Here is a 14,589-nt window from a genome sequence, read left to right as displayed (position 1 = left end):
ATAAAAAATATTACATGAAAACTACATTTGAAGCACTAACAAAAATCCAGACTAACTATGATAAACTTATTTCGGAAGGAAGGGATCACCATATATTTGATAAAAATTAATGCAAGTTTTTAACTATATCTAATCCTCGTATACCATTTTTTATCACCTTCCTAAAATCCACAAAAATATGGATAACCCTCTTAGTCGTCCTATTATATCCAGTATTGGTTCCATTACCAGTAACTTGTCACAATATATAGATAGAATCATGGTGACTCATATACCCTTACTAAAGAACTATATCAGAGATTCCACACACCTTATTCAAATACTTCAAACTATCCGTTGGAAACCGCAATATGTGTTTTTAACCATGGATGTGTCCTCCTTATATTCCAATATTCCCCATGATCTAGGACTGGCTTGTTTCAATAAGGTTTTATTGAAAGATATAAGACAGTCATCCCTGCAAAAAAAAGTTTTTATTGAAAGGGATGGAATTCATTTTGAAAAATAATTATTTTACTTTCGATGAAAGCTTGTATCATCAGCGACTTGGGACTGCAATGGGGTCCCAGGTCGCACCTACATATGCAAATATCTTCATGGGGGTGTTTGAGGAATTTTATATTTTTAAATCCAAATTTCATAATAATATTATTACTTATAAGAGATTTATAGATGATTTGTTTTTTGTGTGGGATAACTCCAATAATGATATTGATGAATTCATCACAGACATAAATAGTAACTCCTGGGGTCTGTCTTTTTCCTCATTATATAATTCTTTTACCATTAATTTTTTAGATATCACCATATTCATTCAGAGTAATAAAATTTTAACGAAAACTTTTTTTAAACACGTTGATAAAAATAGTTATATTCCTTTTAGTAGCGGTCATTTTAGTAAATGGCTAAAAAATATACCTGCCAACCAATATAAAAGAATTAGAAAAAATTGTACTGACACAAGTGATTTTGAAAATCAAGCTGAAATATTGAGAAACAGGTTTATAGCTAAGAAATACCCCGAAGGACTGGTTAAAGATGCGTATAACACTAGTAAGAGTCTCTCTCAGAATTCTTTAATTTATGGAACCAAGAGGACTACAACTGATAGTGAGAGATTTGCTGGCAATTTTATCACGCAATTTTGTGCTGAGAATATTAAAATCAGAGAAATTCTGACACGTAACTGGCATGTTCTTTTAAATGATCCCATTTTATGTAAAATTATCCCGAAGAATCCTGGTATCACGTTTCGTAGAGCACCTACTATTAAAAATCTAATTGCTCCCAGCCGCCTCAGAACAAAACCATCTTCCTCCCCCTTGAATCCAATAATAGGGATATATAAATGTGGTAAAAGAAATTGCTTATGTTGCGGTATCATTTCCCATAAAGAAAAAATCTTTAAGTCCACTTTTACCAAAGAATGTTTTCCCATTAAAAGTTTCCTAAATTGTACTGTAGGATTTGTGATATATGTAATAGAATGCGACTGCAGAAAACAATATGTTGGAAGAACAACCCAGCCCCTCCATCGAAGGGTTAATTCCCATCGACATATCAAAATAGGTTTTATGCAACATGGTCTTTCAAGGCATTTTGCTCTCAAGCATGGGAAAAACTCCAATGGGTTAAAAATAAGTCCCATCGAACATATACCCAGTGATCACCCGGACAGATTGGGACAATTGAACCGCAAGGAAATATTTTCATAGACTCATAGAATCGTAGAGTTGGAAGGGACCTCCTGGGCCATCTGGTCCAACCCCCTGCTCAAAGCAGGATTCGCTAAATCATCCCAGTCAGATGTCTGTCCAGCCTCTGTTTGAAGACTTCCATTGAAGGAGAACTCACCACTTCTCGTGGCAGCCTGTTCCACTCATTGATCACTCTAACTGTCAAAAAGTTTTTTCTAATATCTAATCTGTGTCTCCTCCCATTCAGTTTCATCCCATTGCTTCTAGTCTTTCCTTGTGCAAATGAGAATAAAGTTGATCCTTCTACAATGTGACAGCCCTTTAGATATTTGTAGACAGCTATTAAGTCTCCTCTCAGTCTTCTCTTTTGCAAACTAAACATTCCCAAATCCTGCAACCTTTCCTCATAAGACAGGGTTTGCAGACCGGTCACCATTCTGGTTGCTCTTTTCTGAACTTGCTCCAGTTTGTTGATGTCTTTTTTAAAATGTGGTGCCCAAAACTGGACACAATATTCCAGATGAGGTCTGACCAAAGAGGAGTAGAGGGAAATAATGACTTCACGTGATCTAGACTGTATGCTTCTGTTAATACATCCTAGAATTGCATTTGCCTTTTTTGCTGCTGCATCACACTGTTGACTCATATTCAGTCTGTATTTTGGATTTATAGACTTAATACGCTTAAGCCCAATGGTCTCAACGAAATCACAGAAGTTTTCTTATAATCACATTTTTTAAAAATATCTTTTTCTTTTAACAATTTTTTGGAATGTTCTTAAAGTGGATTTATTGTATATTTATTTTTCCTTCTATTAGAGCGTTCTTACTGATTTATTAATCTAATTTTAATTATTTCCTTTTTTTCTTTCAAGAATTTTTATCCATTCAGGTATGCTTCCCCCCCGGGTAGCGAACCTACCTCTGGATCTTCATTTCTGTAGGTCCACTTCTTTTGTCATGTACCCATCAATCAATTTGACTCCCTGACTTGAATCATATTATTTAGTCCTATAAAGAAAAAAACCTTCTCCAAACAATTATTAATCCAACTCAATTTTATTAATATATACATATACAGTTTCTCTATTAAATTTTTAACAAATTCATATTTTTAATAATACATTTTTATCAACAATTTTTTATTATAAGTTTTTAGATATATACATTTTTTTCCCCCATTTTTATTAAAGATATTTTACTATCCTCCTTTACCTTTTATTAATAGTATTCATATACTTTTAAACATTTTTTCAGTAATAAATTTTAGCTTTTTTCTTGCATCTAACGTCATACTTCTTTCTCAAACGAATTCTTCTCCATTCAAGTGGTATAGGCTCTGGACTTTGATACATATATACATTTTTCAATAGGTTCGCATTATTTTCTTTCTTTCTTTTTTTCAGGATTTGCAATTATTTTCGTTTTTTGTCCGCATATCTTTATGTGATCTGTAAAATATAAATTAAGATAGTACAATTGTTAAATAATGAGAACCTTTGTAAATTGCCTTTGCATTTCATTAACCCTTGAACTCTGACATCTGTTCCCTCATCACATGGGACTTTTTGGCGCCCAAATTCAAATTTTGAATGTATTTAACCAGAGAAGGCTGTATCTATTCACTCTATGTCATCCCCTGAAGAAGAAGTGATATTCCACTTTGAAACGCGTTGGGAATAAAGAGTTAAAAAGTTTCTCATGTGGTGACTTTATCTTGGTCTCAGCAGCGCACAATAAGCCTAATAATTTATCCAAAAGGATCTATACTCAGGGACATGGCCAAGGTAAGGAAGGCTGGAAAACGACCACCTTTGAACAAGAAACATAAGGTAAAACGTCAAGACTGGGCCAAGAAATATGTTAAGACAGATTTTTGTAAGGTTTTATGGACTGATGAAATGAGAGTGACTCTTGATGGGCCAGATGGATGGGCCTGAGGCTGGATCAGTAAAGGCCAGAGAGCTCCACTCTGACTCAGGTGCCAGCAAGGTGGAGGTGGGGTACTGGTATGGGCTAGTATCAAAGATGAACTTGTGGGACCTTTTCGGGTTGAGGATGGAGTGAAGTTCAACTCCCAGACCTAGTGCCAGTTTCTGGAAGACACCTTCTTCAAGCAGTGGTACAGGAAGAAGTCGGTATCGTTCAAGAAAAACATGATTTTCATGCAGGACAATGCTCCATCACATGCATCCAAATACTCCACAACGTGGCTGCCCAGTAAAGGTCTAAAAGAAGAAAAAATAATGACATGGCCCCCTTGTTCACCTGATCTGAACCCCATAGAGAACCTGTGGTCCCTCATAAAATGTGAGATCTACAGGGAGTGAAAACAGTACACCTCTCGGAACAGTGTCAGGGAGGCTGTGGTGGCTGCTGCACGCAATGTTGATCGTAAGCAGATCAAGCAACTGACAGAATGTATGGATGGAAGGCTTTTGAATGTCATCGTAAAGAAAGGTGGCTATGTTGGTCCCTTTTTTGGGGGGTTTTGAATGTCAGAAATGTTTATTTCTACATTTTGTGTTGTTATATTGGTTTACCTGGTGTAAATAAACAAATGAGAAGGGTATATATTTGGTTTTTATTAAGTTGCCTAATAATTTTGCACAGTAATAGTTATCTGCACAAACAGATATCCTCCTAAGATAGCCAAATCGAAAAAAAACCACTTCAACTTCCAAAATTAGTAAGCGTTGATATTTATGAGTCTTTTCGGTTGATTGAAAACATATTTGTTATTCAATAATAATAAGAATCCTCTCAAATACAACTTGCCTAATAATAATTATGCAAACATTGTGTAATGCTCCATATGTAATGGGCCCCATTTATAATGCTCCAGTGTATAATGGGCCCCGTATATGATGCTCCAGTGTTTAATGGGCCCCATTTGTATGCTCCAGTGTATGATGGGCCCCATTTATAATGCGCAGGTGTATGATGGGCCCATATAATGCTCCATATATAATGGGCCCCATATGATGCTCCAGTGTATAATGGGCCCTATCTATGATGCTCAAGTGTATGATGGGCCCCATATATAATTCTCCAGTGTATAATGCTCCCCATATATTGCTCCAAACATTAAAAAAATGAAATACCTCTCCTCGCTGGGCACTGCTCCACTCTAGACTCCTCAGCGTTGCCATATTCAAGCTCTCTGCACTTGGACTGTTCAGGCAGAGGGTGTACAGATGTGAAGTCATCGCGCTCTCTTACCTGAATTTCACTGTCAGGAAATGCAGAAGAGGTCACAGCGGTGGAGCAGGGAGAGGTAAGTATTGCAAGTGCTGGTGCCCTGAGCAAGCAGGGGGACCCACTCGTGGGCGACAGCAGTGGCACAGGGCCGCTCATAGTACAATGGTGTCTGTGACGGTGAGTGGGCCCCCCCACCGTCAGAGACACAGGCGTACTGTGAGGGGCCCTGTGAAAGTGCCGTCGCCCACGAGTGGGCCCCCCACCTGCTCAGGGCCCCAGCACTTGCCTGGGTGTGCCAGGTGCTGACGCCAGCCCAGGGGGTACAGCCCAGTTAGGGAGGTGGAAAAACTGACATATGTTGAGGTGTAGGCTGGACGTTCAGCAGCTATAAATAGAGGAATTGCATTTTGCTGGCAACCTATGTGTCATCAGGGGAAGGTGGTACAAAATCCTTTGAAACCCAGGCATGGTTCATTTTAATGAAGGTGAGATCACCAACATTTTGGGTCGACAGCCGGGTCCTTCTTTCTGTGAGGATTGATCCAGCAGCACTGAAGATTCTTTCTGATAGCACACTACCAGCAGGGCAAGCGAGCTCCTGTAAGGCATATTGTGCCAATTCAGGCCAGTTGTCCAGTTTAGAGGCCCAGTAGTCAAAGGGGAATGAACTGTGAGGGAGAACATCGATAGGGGAGGAGAGGTAATTTTGAACCATAGTTGACAACTGCTGTCTCCTGTCTGTTGCAAACGATTCAGTATTAACAGTCGTGTGAGCGGTCCTCAAGAATCACTCAACAACATGGCCATGAAACCCGTCTCCAACGCCAGTTCGGCTGTGTGCACAACGAACACCTCTTCCATTTAGCCCAGTATGGCTTGTGGTAGAACCTGCACTGCTGCTGTGTGCTGGGAATACCTATAACAAATGGTTTACCAGAGTTGCTTGTTTGTTCGCCAATATTAGCTCTAGGTTCTCCCGTGCCATGGTGTTCTGTAATTTGTCTTTATAGCGTGGATTGAGGATGCTGGCCAACCAGTAGTCGTCATCCTTCATAATTTTGACAATGCGGGGATCCCTTTTTAGGATTCGCAAGAGATAATCACACATGTGGGCCAATGCTCCAGATGTCAATGATGCACTGCCAGTGGTGGGTGGAGGAGCACTTTCTGCCAAATCCACATCCCTCCAGTCATGCACAAACCCTGTACCTGACCTTGGCAAGTCAACATTTTGTCTTGCCCCCCCGAGAAGCATCCTCCTCCACAAAATAATCATCCCCCTCCTCTTCCTCTTCTTTCTCCACCTCGTCTAGTACAGTTCCCTGGACAGACAATGGCTGACTGTCATCAAGGCTTCCCTCCTCTTCCTCCTTCTCTGCTGCAGATGCCTGATCCTTAACGTGCGTCAATGTTTGTATGAGCAGACACATAAGTGGTATGCTCATGCTTATGATGGTGTGATCTGCGCTTAACAGCCGTGTGCATTCCTCAAAACACTGAAGGACTTTACAGAGGTCTTTCAGCTTTGACCACTGCACACCCAACAACTCCATGTCTGCCCTCAAACTGCCTGCCCGTGTATCCTCCCACAAATGCATTACAGCTTGCCTCTGTTCGCACAGCCTCTCAACCATGTGAATGGTGGAGTTCCACCTTGTTGCAATGTCTATGATTAGGCGGTGCTTGGGGAGGCGGAGCGATCGCTGCAGCCTCAGCATACGACTGGAGTCTACGGGTGAGTGACGGATATGTGAGCACAGTCTTCGCACCTTATGGAGTAGGAATGTTAACTCAGGATAATTATTTAGGAAGCACTGCACCACCAGGTTCAAGGTGTGAGCCAGGCAAGGTATGTGTCTGAGTTTTGCAAGGGCTATGGCCGCCACAAAATTCCCGCCGTTATCACTGACTACCCTGCCTGGCTCAAGATGTAGACTGCCCAGCCATGACTCAGTTTCTCGCTGCAAGTAGTCGGCGGGTACCTCCGCAGAGTGTCTGTTGTCACCCAAAGACATCATCTTTAAAACAGATTCCTATATGAAAAACAAATACCAAAATAGCTTAAAAATAAATTACCAAAAACTCTGAATATCCAATCAAACTATTTACCAAGAAAGAGATATTCAACTACTCTTGAGATATCACAAAAAAGGATAAAAATATAGAATATATTCCATATAATAATAACACAATTATTGTGTAAATAAGAATTTTTATTTCAGTTTTCAGCAAATTTTCCACAAAATGCAATAAAATTTAGCATTTAAAACAAACGTAACTGACACAAATGTATGCAGGGGTACACAAGGAAACCAAACAATCGGCAAGAGAGCGCTATTGGAAATTATTTGGTGAAAAAAAATATAAAATATATAAATTAGAAAATAGTGCACCAAAAATTCAGACAAAAATGTGAATAAAATTCATGAATATAAAAATTAGTGCATTATAACAAAACAATAGGTGTCATATAATCAATAAGAATATCACCATATAAATTAGTGCAATACATATAATAAAAAAAGTGCTTTGTGCAAAAATAAATCTCCTAGAGCCCTATAATTTATACATGGGCACCCATAACAAATTAATTATTCATTGTAAGTCTATGCATATGCTAAAGTGCTAAGTGCAAAATAGAGTTTATAATCCATATAATTTATGCATAGACAATTCAAATAGTCATTGTGAGACTATGCAAATAAACACATAAAGTGCTGAGTGCTATGAAAGTCTTATAGTGCCTCACCGCTATGTTATTTAGTGACCCTTATAGATAAGTGGTAATAGCAGTAAATATAGAGATCATACCAACCCCGGTTTCCTATGGTTCCCCTGCACACATCACTCCAACGTACATTTCGCTATTGCTTCATCAGGGAGTTGATGAATAAGGTGTAGGGGAAAATTTAAATCTCCGTATATATTTCCTTAGTTACACACAGACGCTCTCCCAGTATGGATTTAACCGTTATACAAACAGCAGATATACTGTACTGTATCAGAAACGTACATCTGTATACGGTGTAGGGGAGAACTTAAATCTCCGTATATATTTCCTTAGTCACACACAGACGCTCTCCCACTATGGATTTGACCGTAATCCAAAGAGCAGATATATGGTACTGTATCAGAAACGAACAGCTGTATACGGTGCAGGGGAAAATTTAAATCTCCATATTTATTTCCGGAGTCACACACAGATAGTCAGCATGTATTTGTCCGTGATACCAGCCGGTACACGATAGTGTGTGAGGAGCATACAGCTCTATACGGTATGGGGAAAAATGAATGGTCGGTAACTGTGCATAAAAAAAGTATAAAAGTATTAGTGCTGTGTAAAAAGCAGTCTGCACAGCAGTGTACACACAGCAATGCAGCTATCAGGCAGCCTAATATCCAGCGCTGCTGTACACAAGAAAATCCTCCCCTGTCACTGCACACGAACTGTACAGCACAATTTCTATCAGCACAAGCACAGAATCACTTTTCTTTCCGGCCTAACTCTCACTACTGAGAAACAGTGGCAGCAACCTCTCCCTACGCTAAGATCAGCAGAAGTAAAATGGTGGTCGGCGGTCAGGGCTTTTATAGCCACTGTGACGCCACATAAAGCAAGCCAATCACTGCAATGCCCTTCTCTAAGATGGTGGTGGCTGCTGCCCATGTCATCTCGTTGCCCACAGTGTGCGTCCTCCATCATTGGCTAAGAAAAGGAGCCTGCAAGCATTATGGGAAACGCGACTTTGGCGCTCGGGTCGACGACTGCATGCCCGAAAGTCGCCGATTTTTTAATCTGACCGACCTGTTTCGCTCAATTCTTGTAAATACAATCAAAGTCATTTTATTCTTCAAACTCTAGAGATGAGCTTAGGATTCAGTTTGAGTTGTATTTACTGAAATTCGAGGTGTCGTGCAAATTTAAACACTTTGAGATTTGATTTGCACTTCTCAAAGAAAAAAAAAACCTTGGCAGGGATCAATTTCCACATTGCTGAATCATGAGAGCAGGATAATGCTATTTTGTGCCATTGCGCAAGCCTACCCACAATGCCTTTCAGCTATGACCTCTCACTAATTATCATACAGTGGGGAAAAAAAGTATTTAGTCAGTCAGCAATAGTGCAAGTTCCACCACTTAAAAAGATGAGAGGCGTCTGTAATTTACATCATAGGTAGACCTCAACTATGGGAGACAAACTGAGAAAAAAAAATCCAGAAAATCACATTGTCTGTTTTTTTTTTCATTTTATTTGCATATTATGGTGGAAAATAAGTATTTGGTCAGAAACAAAATTTCATCTCAATACTTTGTGATATATCCTTTGTTGGCAATGACAGAGGTCAAATGTTTTCTGTAAGTCTTCACAAGGTTGCTACACACTGTTGTTGGTATGTTGGCCCATTCCTCCATGCAGATCTCCTCTAGAGCAGTGATGTTTTTGGCTTTTCGCTTGGCAACACGGACTTTCAACTCCCTCCAAAGGTTTTCTATAGGGTTGAGATCTGGAGACTGGCTAGGCCACTCCAGGACCTTGAAATGCTTCTTACGAAGCCACTCCTTCGTTGCCCTGGCGGTGTGCTTTGGATCATTGTCATGTTGAAAGACCCAGCCACGTTTCATCTTCAATGCCCTTGCTGATGGAAGGTTTGCACTCAAAATCTCACGATACATGGCCCCATTCATTCTTTCATGTACCCGGATCAGTCGTCCTGGCCCCTTTGCAGAGAAACAGCCCCAAAGCATGATGTTTCCACCACCATGCTTTACAGTAGGTATGGTGTTTGATGGATGCAACTCAGTATTCTTTTTCCTCCAAACACGACAAGTTGTGTTTCTACCAAACAGTTCCAGTTTGGTTTCATCAGACCATAGGACATTCTCCCAAAACTCCTCTGGATCATCCAAATGCTCTCTAGCAAACTTCAGACGGGCCCGGACATGTACAGGCTTAAGCAGTGGGACACGTCTGGCACTGCAGGATCTGAGTCCATGGTGGCGTAGTGTGTTACTTATGGTAGGCCTTGTTACATTGGTCCCAGCTCTCTGCAGTTCATTCACTAGGTCCCCCCGCATGGTTCTGGGATTTTTGCTCACCGTTCTTGTGATCATTCTGACCCCACGGGGTGGGATTTTGCGTGGAGCACCAGATCGAGGGAGATTATCAGTGGTCTTGTATGTCTTCCATTTTCTAATTATTGCTCCCACAGTTGATTTCTTCACTCCAAGCTGGTTGGCTATTGCAGATTCAGTCTTCCCAGCCTGGTGCAGGGCTACAATTTTGTTTCTGGTGTCCTTTGACAGCTCTTTGGTCTTCACCATAGTGGAGTTTGGAGTCAGACTGTTTGAGGGTGTGCACAGGTGTCTTTTTATACTGATAACAAGTTTAAACAGGTGCCATTACTACAGGTAATGAGTGGAGGAAAGAGGAGACTCTTAAAGAAGAAGTTACAGGTCTGTGAGAGCCAGAAATCTTGATTGCTTGTTTCTGACCAAATACTTATTTTCCACCATAATATGCAAATAAAATGAAAAAAAAACAGACAATGTGATTTTCTGGATTTTTTTTTCTCAGTTTGTCTCCCATAGTTGAGGTCTACCTATGATGTAAATTACAGACGCCTCTCATCTTTTTAAGTGGTGGAACTTGCACTATTGCTGACTGACTAAATACTTTTTTTCCTCACTGTATCTTGTACACTGCTAGTCAGTACCTGGGTCTTCACAGATCAGCGGATCCCAGTGGAGCACAAATTGTACTGCACAATCAATTTCCATTCTCCAGAGTCACTGGTTAAGTCTCTCTCATCTGTAGAGTGTAAGCTCTTATGGTCAGAGGTATATTTTCTCTCTTTCCTTTGGAGTGTAAGCTCTTATGGTCAGCAAGGCCCTCTCTTTCCTGTAGAGAGCAAGCTCTTTTGTTCAATGAGGTCCTCTCTCTGCTATAGAGTATAAGGTCCTATGATCAGTGGGGTCCTCTTTCTCCTGTAGAGTATAAGCTCTTATGATCAGTGGGGTCCTCTCTCGCCTATAGAGTGTAAGCCATTTTGATGAGCTGAGTTCTCAATCTCTCTCTCCTATAAAATCTAAACTCTTTTGGTCAGCAGGGTTCTGAACAATTGCAAGCTTTTCAGTATTGAAATTTGAGCAAATTTATTCACCACAAGCTAAATTTTGGGCAAAAATTCAGCAAATCTAGCAAATTTAAAAAGATCCGCTCAGCTTTCAACCCAAGGTGACAATGACTTTTCCTAGTAATTAACTAAATTTCCATGTTGGTCAAACAGTTCAATTCTCTCCAAAATGTAATGTTTTTCAGCAAGGAGCCCAATTTTTTCTGACTTAGGGAGTTTTAGCTCCAAAAGTTTATGACGCTTCCCTTGTGAGCAAAGTATTCAGCTGCACAAATTGCTTCTTCCCATGCCTGCTTATTGTCTTTGTTCCTCTCGAATGCCAAACACACAATACACTTGTCTCCATGAACACAGCAATAATTGCACAGCTATGACAGAAAGCACTCAGAAGAACAAGTGATGAGCATCCATGATAATTACCAGAGACAGAATAACCTGCAAAATTAGTAATTAAAGGAGAATGGGAAAGGTGTTTCTATGTCATTTGTGAGATTTCTAGAAAAGTTTTCCACAAACATTAACTTTCAACTGTTTTTCTTCTCAATTTGCCTGTTACACTGCATAATGAATGACATGCTCTTCTATGTGTAGAAACATGCAGAGATATCGATTTCAGTCATTTCATGACAGAACACACAAAGACGAGTTCCTTCTGTGGCATTCTAGAACTCTTCTATATCATGCATCGAACAAAGGTGTTTCAATGAACTAGGCGGTTGACATTTTGGATAATGTACATCTTTTCTGCTAATTTTGCAAATATTTTCAATGACAAAAACCATAAAGAATGCATACTTAGTAGCAAATAGACATGAATGAGTAAAAATGGAGGGCTGGATTATTATTAGTCAAGATTCAGAATACACCTGTGATTTTATGGCAGAGGCTTGAAGACATATTATTCAGGTCACAGGCTACATGCAAATATGGTACCATGGTTCTTATGGGCACATAGCCAAAAAAGATACCCACAACATTTGGATCAGTTAGACCATTCTTTAAAGTATGAAATGAAAAATAAAGAGCCTGGGAAATTAACTGTATTACTGGTAATGAGCGAATGTACTCGGTGATATTAGGATATCACTCGAGTATCTGGGTGCTTGGATATGCTCGCCACTAGAGTTGAGCGACTTTGGTCAGATCGGGTTTCATGAAACAAAATTTGAGTCGGTTGAAACTGGTCCGACTTGTTAGGGCTGGCGGAACGCACCAAATAGTAAAGATGGTAATAAGGTGTGTTCGCAGCCCGAGGTCCACCATGCAGGGGTGGTAACCTGCTGCTCAGTAATGGTGGATGCTATATGGTGGTATACTATAAAGACACACGTGGGTTATTGTCACCCGGTGTGTACGGGGGCGGACTCTGTTGCTTCACAGAGCCGCACTACCGCTGAACATAAACGCCGGAGCCTGTTTGTGATTACAGAGCACGACTAAAAGAGCGCACAGTGTACGGCCACAGAACGCTACCCCAATGACATGGGGTTAGAGTCCTTCTAGGCCCACAGAGCGTGCGGCGTTGCTGCCACGAGCGCCGCTAAAGATGCTGGCAGTGGAGTGTGGAGCACGTGCACTGAGGCGTGCTGGATCACTGGTGAGGACCAATGTCTGACTCAAACCTTGACCTACCTACACCTAAGCCTGGGCGCTAGCAGGCTAGGCTGCACAACACATGCGTACAAAGGGTCGGGGTTTCATAATGAGTCAGTCACCAGATACATTCATACGTGCATACATCACTCACTCCTTATAGTCTGTAAATACAGTCTATCCTAGCGCATGGGCGAGTGGCCATGCAAACCTTTTATAGCCACGGGCGTTCGGGACCTTCCTGGCTTCTCGGATGGGCCAATCCAAATATGAGCAGGACCTGAGCACGTGATCCTCAATCTCCAATGGGAGATCACTCCACGGGCATGCTCAGTGGCCCGACATGAGGACTTAGTCCCTGGAGAATCTCGCTGCTGAGCAGCATGCATTGTCAGAGCTGTGCCAGAGGTGGCAGCAGAAAGCAAACCCACAGAGTTGGCATGGGCAGAGCGCCGGTACCGACAAATCTGCTGAGCAGGCTCCACTGTGGCCGAAGAAGAATGGGAGACCGCTGGGTGCAAAGCTCTGGATTCCTGCTGTGCAGAGGCAGGAACCCGACACCTAACAGGACTAGGGCAAAAAAAGTCAGAGTTTCGTCCAAAACCCGACCCCAATGCAAGTCAATGGGGAATAAAAGTCGGCATTGAGCGATGACATTCATCCACTCAATGCCGACTTTTATTCCCCATTGACTTGCACTGGGGTCGGGTTTCGGACAAAACTCCGACTTTTTTTGCCCTAGTCGGACCGGTTTCATCCGACTCAAATTTTGTTTCATGAAACCCGATCCGACCAGTCGCTCAACTCTACTCGCCCCTTGTCAAGCAGTGGCTGGTCCTCGAATTGAATGCTCCAATCCCTGCAGTGTGTGTTTGGTAACTGCTACAGCCAATAAATTGAAGAACAGCATCTCATCCGGGTGAAAGATATGTAAACGTTTATTGCGCCATGACAAATTACGACGTTTCGACCATCACATGGTCTTTTTCAAGCATAACATACAACAAGATATGGCTGTCTCAAATAGGCCAATATGGCCAATCAATGACAAGTATCCACCCACTATGAATGAATAGCATAAAAAATACACATAAAACATACAAAATACAGTACATTATACATACATAATAATGCAGTGCAAATACAATCATAAAATATTTTACAGGAATTATACAGCCTTACTGGCACATGGTGATGGTAAACAGAAATAAGGCTGCCAATTGGATATTTGCATCCCTATATCACCTAGCAACTTCCCACCAATAGAGTACAAACATACATAGGGTGTCAACACCCGAGCAACACAACCAATGGTAAAAGTCCCTTTAACAGGCACCAAATACCAATAGTGTGCTATGTGTCCGTTCACAAGCGTTCCATAACGACCCCTTAGAATCATCAAACGGCGTCAGCTTGCTGTCACACAGGAGATGATGTCACACAATCTCGCGATATCGTATCAAGGGATCGCTCATGTGCATTGGTGCTCCATGCAGTCAAACCGTCTACAATCGGAGGCGCCCATAATCCTCTGCACGCGGTCACGTGACACGTCACCTGATCGTACTTTCACCAACCACTACTCAGAGCGGTCACCTGATCGAGTCACATGACCGCAGTCCCCGGATCCGTAATATATGTATCCACATATCAAAAGAAATTTTTATCTAGCGGGTCCATAACGATTCATCAAAAGGGTTGATCAGCATACTCCATGGAAAACTGATAAGGAAACCAATATAGACATAGCTAAAATAATATGCAGAAAGGCGCTCACAAGATCAGTCACATGACTATAATCATAATAGCATCATAGTTGTAAAGACCAAGGACTAATACCCCCACAATTATATATACAATGCTGTAATACTATCAATCGATATTCCACAAAACCAGTGGTCTAAAAACTTTATTCTGATGATAGCAAAATCCCAAAATTGACACATAGCTAATATAGTCACATG

General features: G+C 41.1%; 1 long non-coding RNA gene across 1 annotated transcript in view; it reads right to left on the bottom strand.

The window, feature by feature from the left end:
* Positions 1-2,736: 2,736 nt before the first annotated feature.
* Positions 2,737-14,589, bottom strand: part of LOC141070510 (uncharacterized) — a 63,437-nt gene continuing 51,584 nt past the window's right edge. Inside the window, exon 2 of the long non-coding RNA XR_012226662.1 lies at positions 2,737-3,147. This is a non-coding gene — a long non-coding RNA (uncharacterized lncRNA). The remainder of the gene's footprint in view (positions 3,148-14,589) is intronic.

The sequence above is a fragment of the Dendrobates tinctorius genome, unplaced genomic scaffold (genome assembly GCF_039654945.1).
Source record: "Dendrobates tinctorius isolate UK_male_01 unplaced genomic scaffold, ASM3965494v1 ptg000272l, whole genome shotgun sequence".
NCBI lineage: Eukaryota > Metazoa > Chordata > Amphibia > Anura > Dendrobatidae > Dendrobates > Dendrobates tinctorius.
This window is presented reverse-complemented; position numbering and strand designations above follow the sequence as displayed.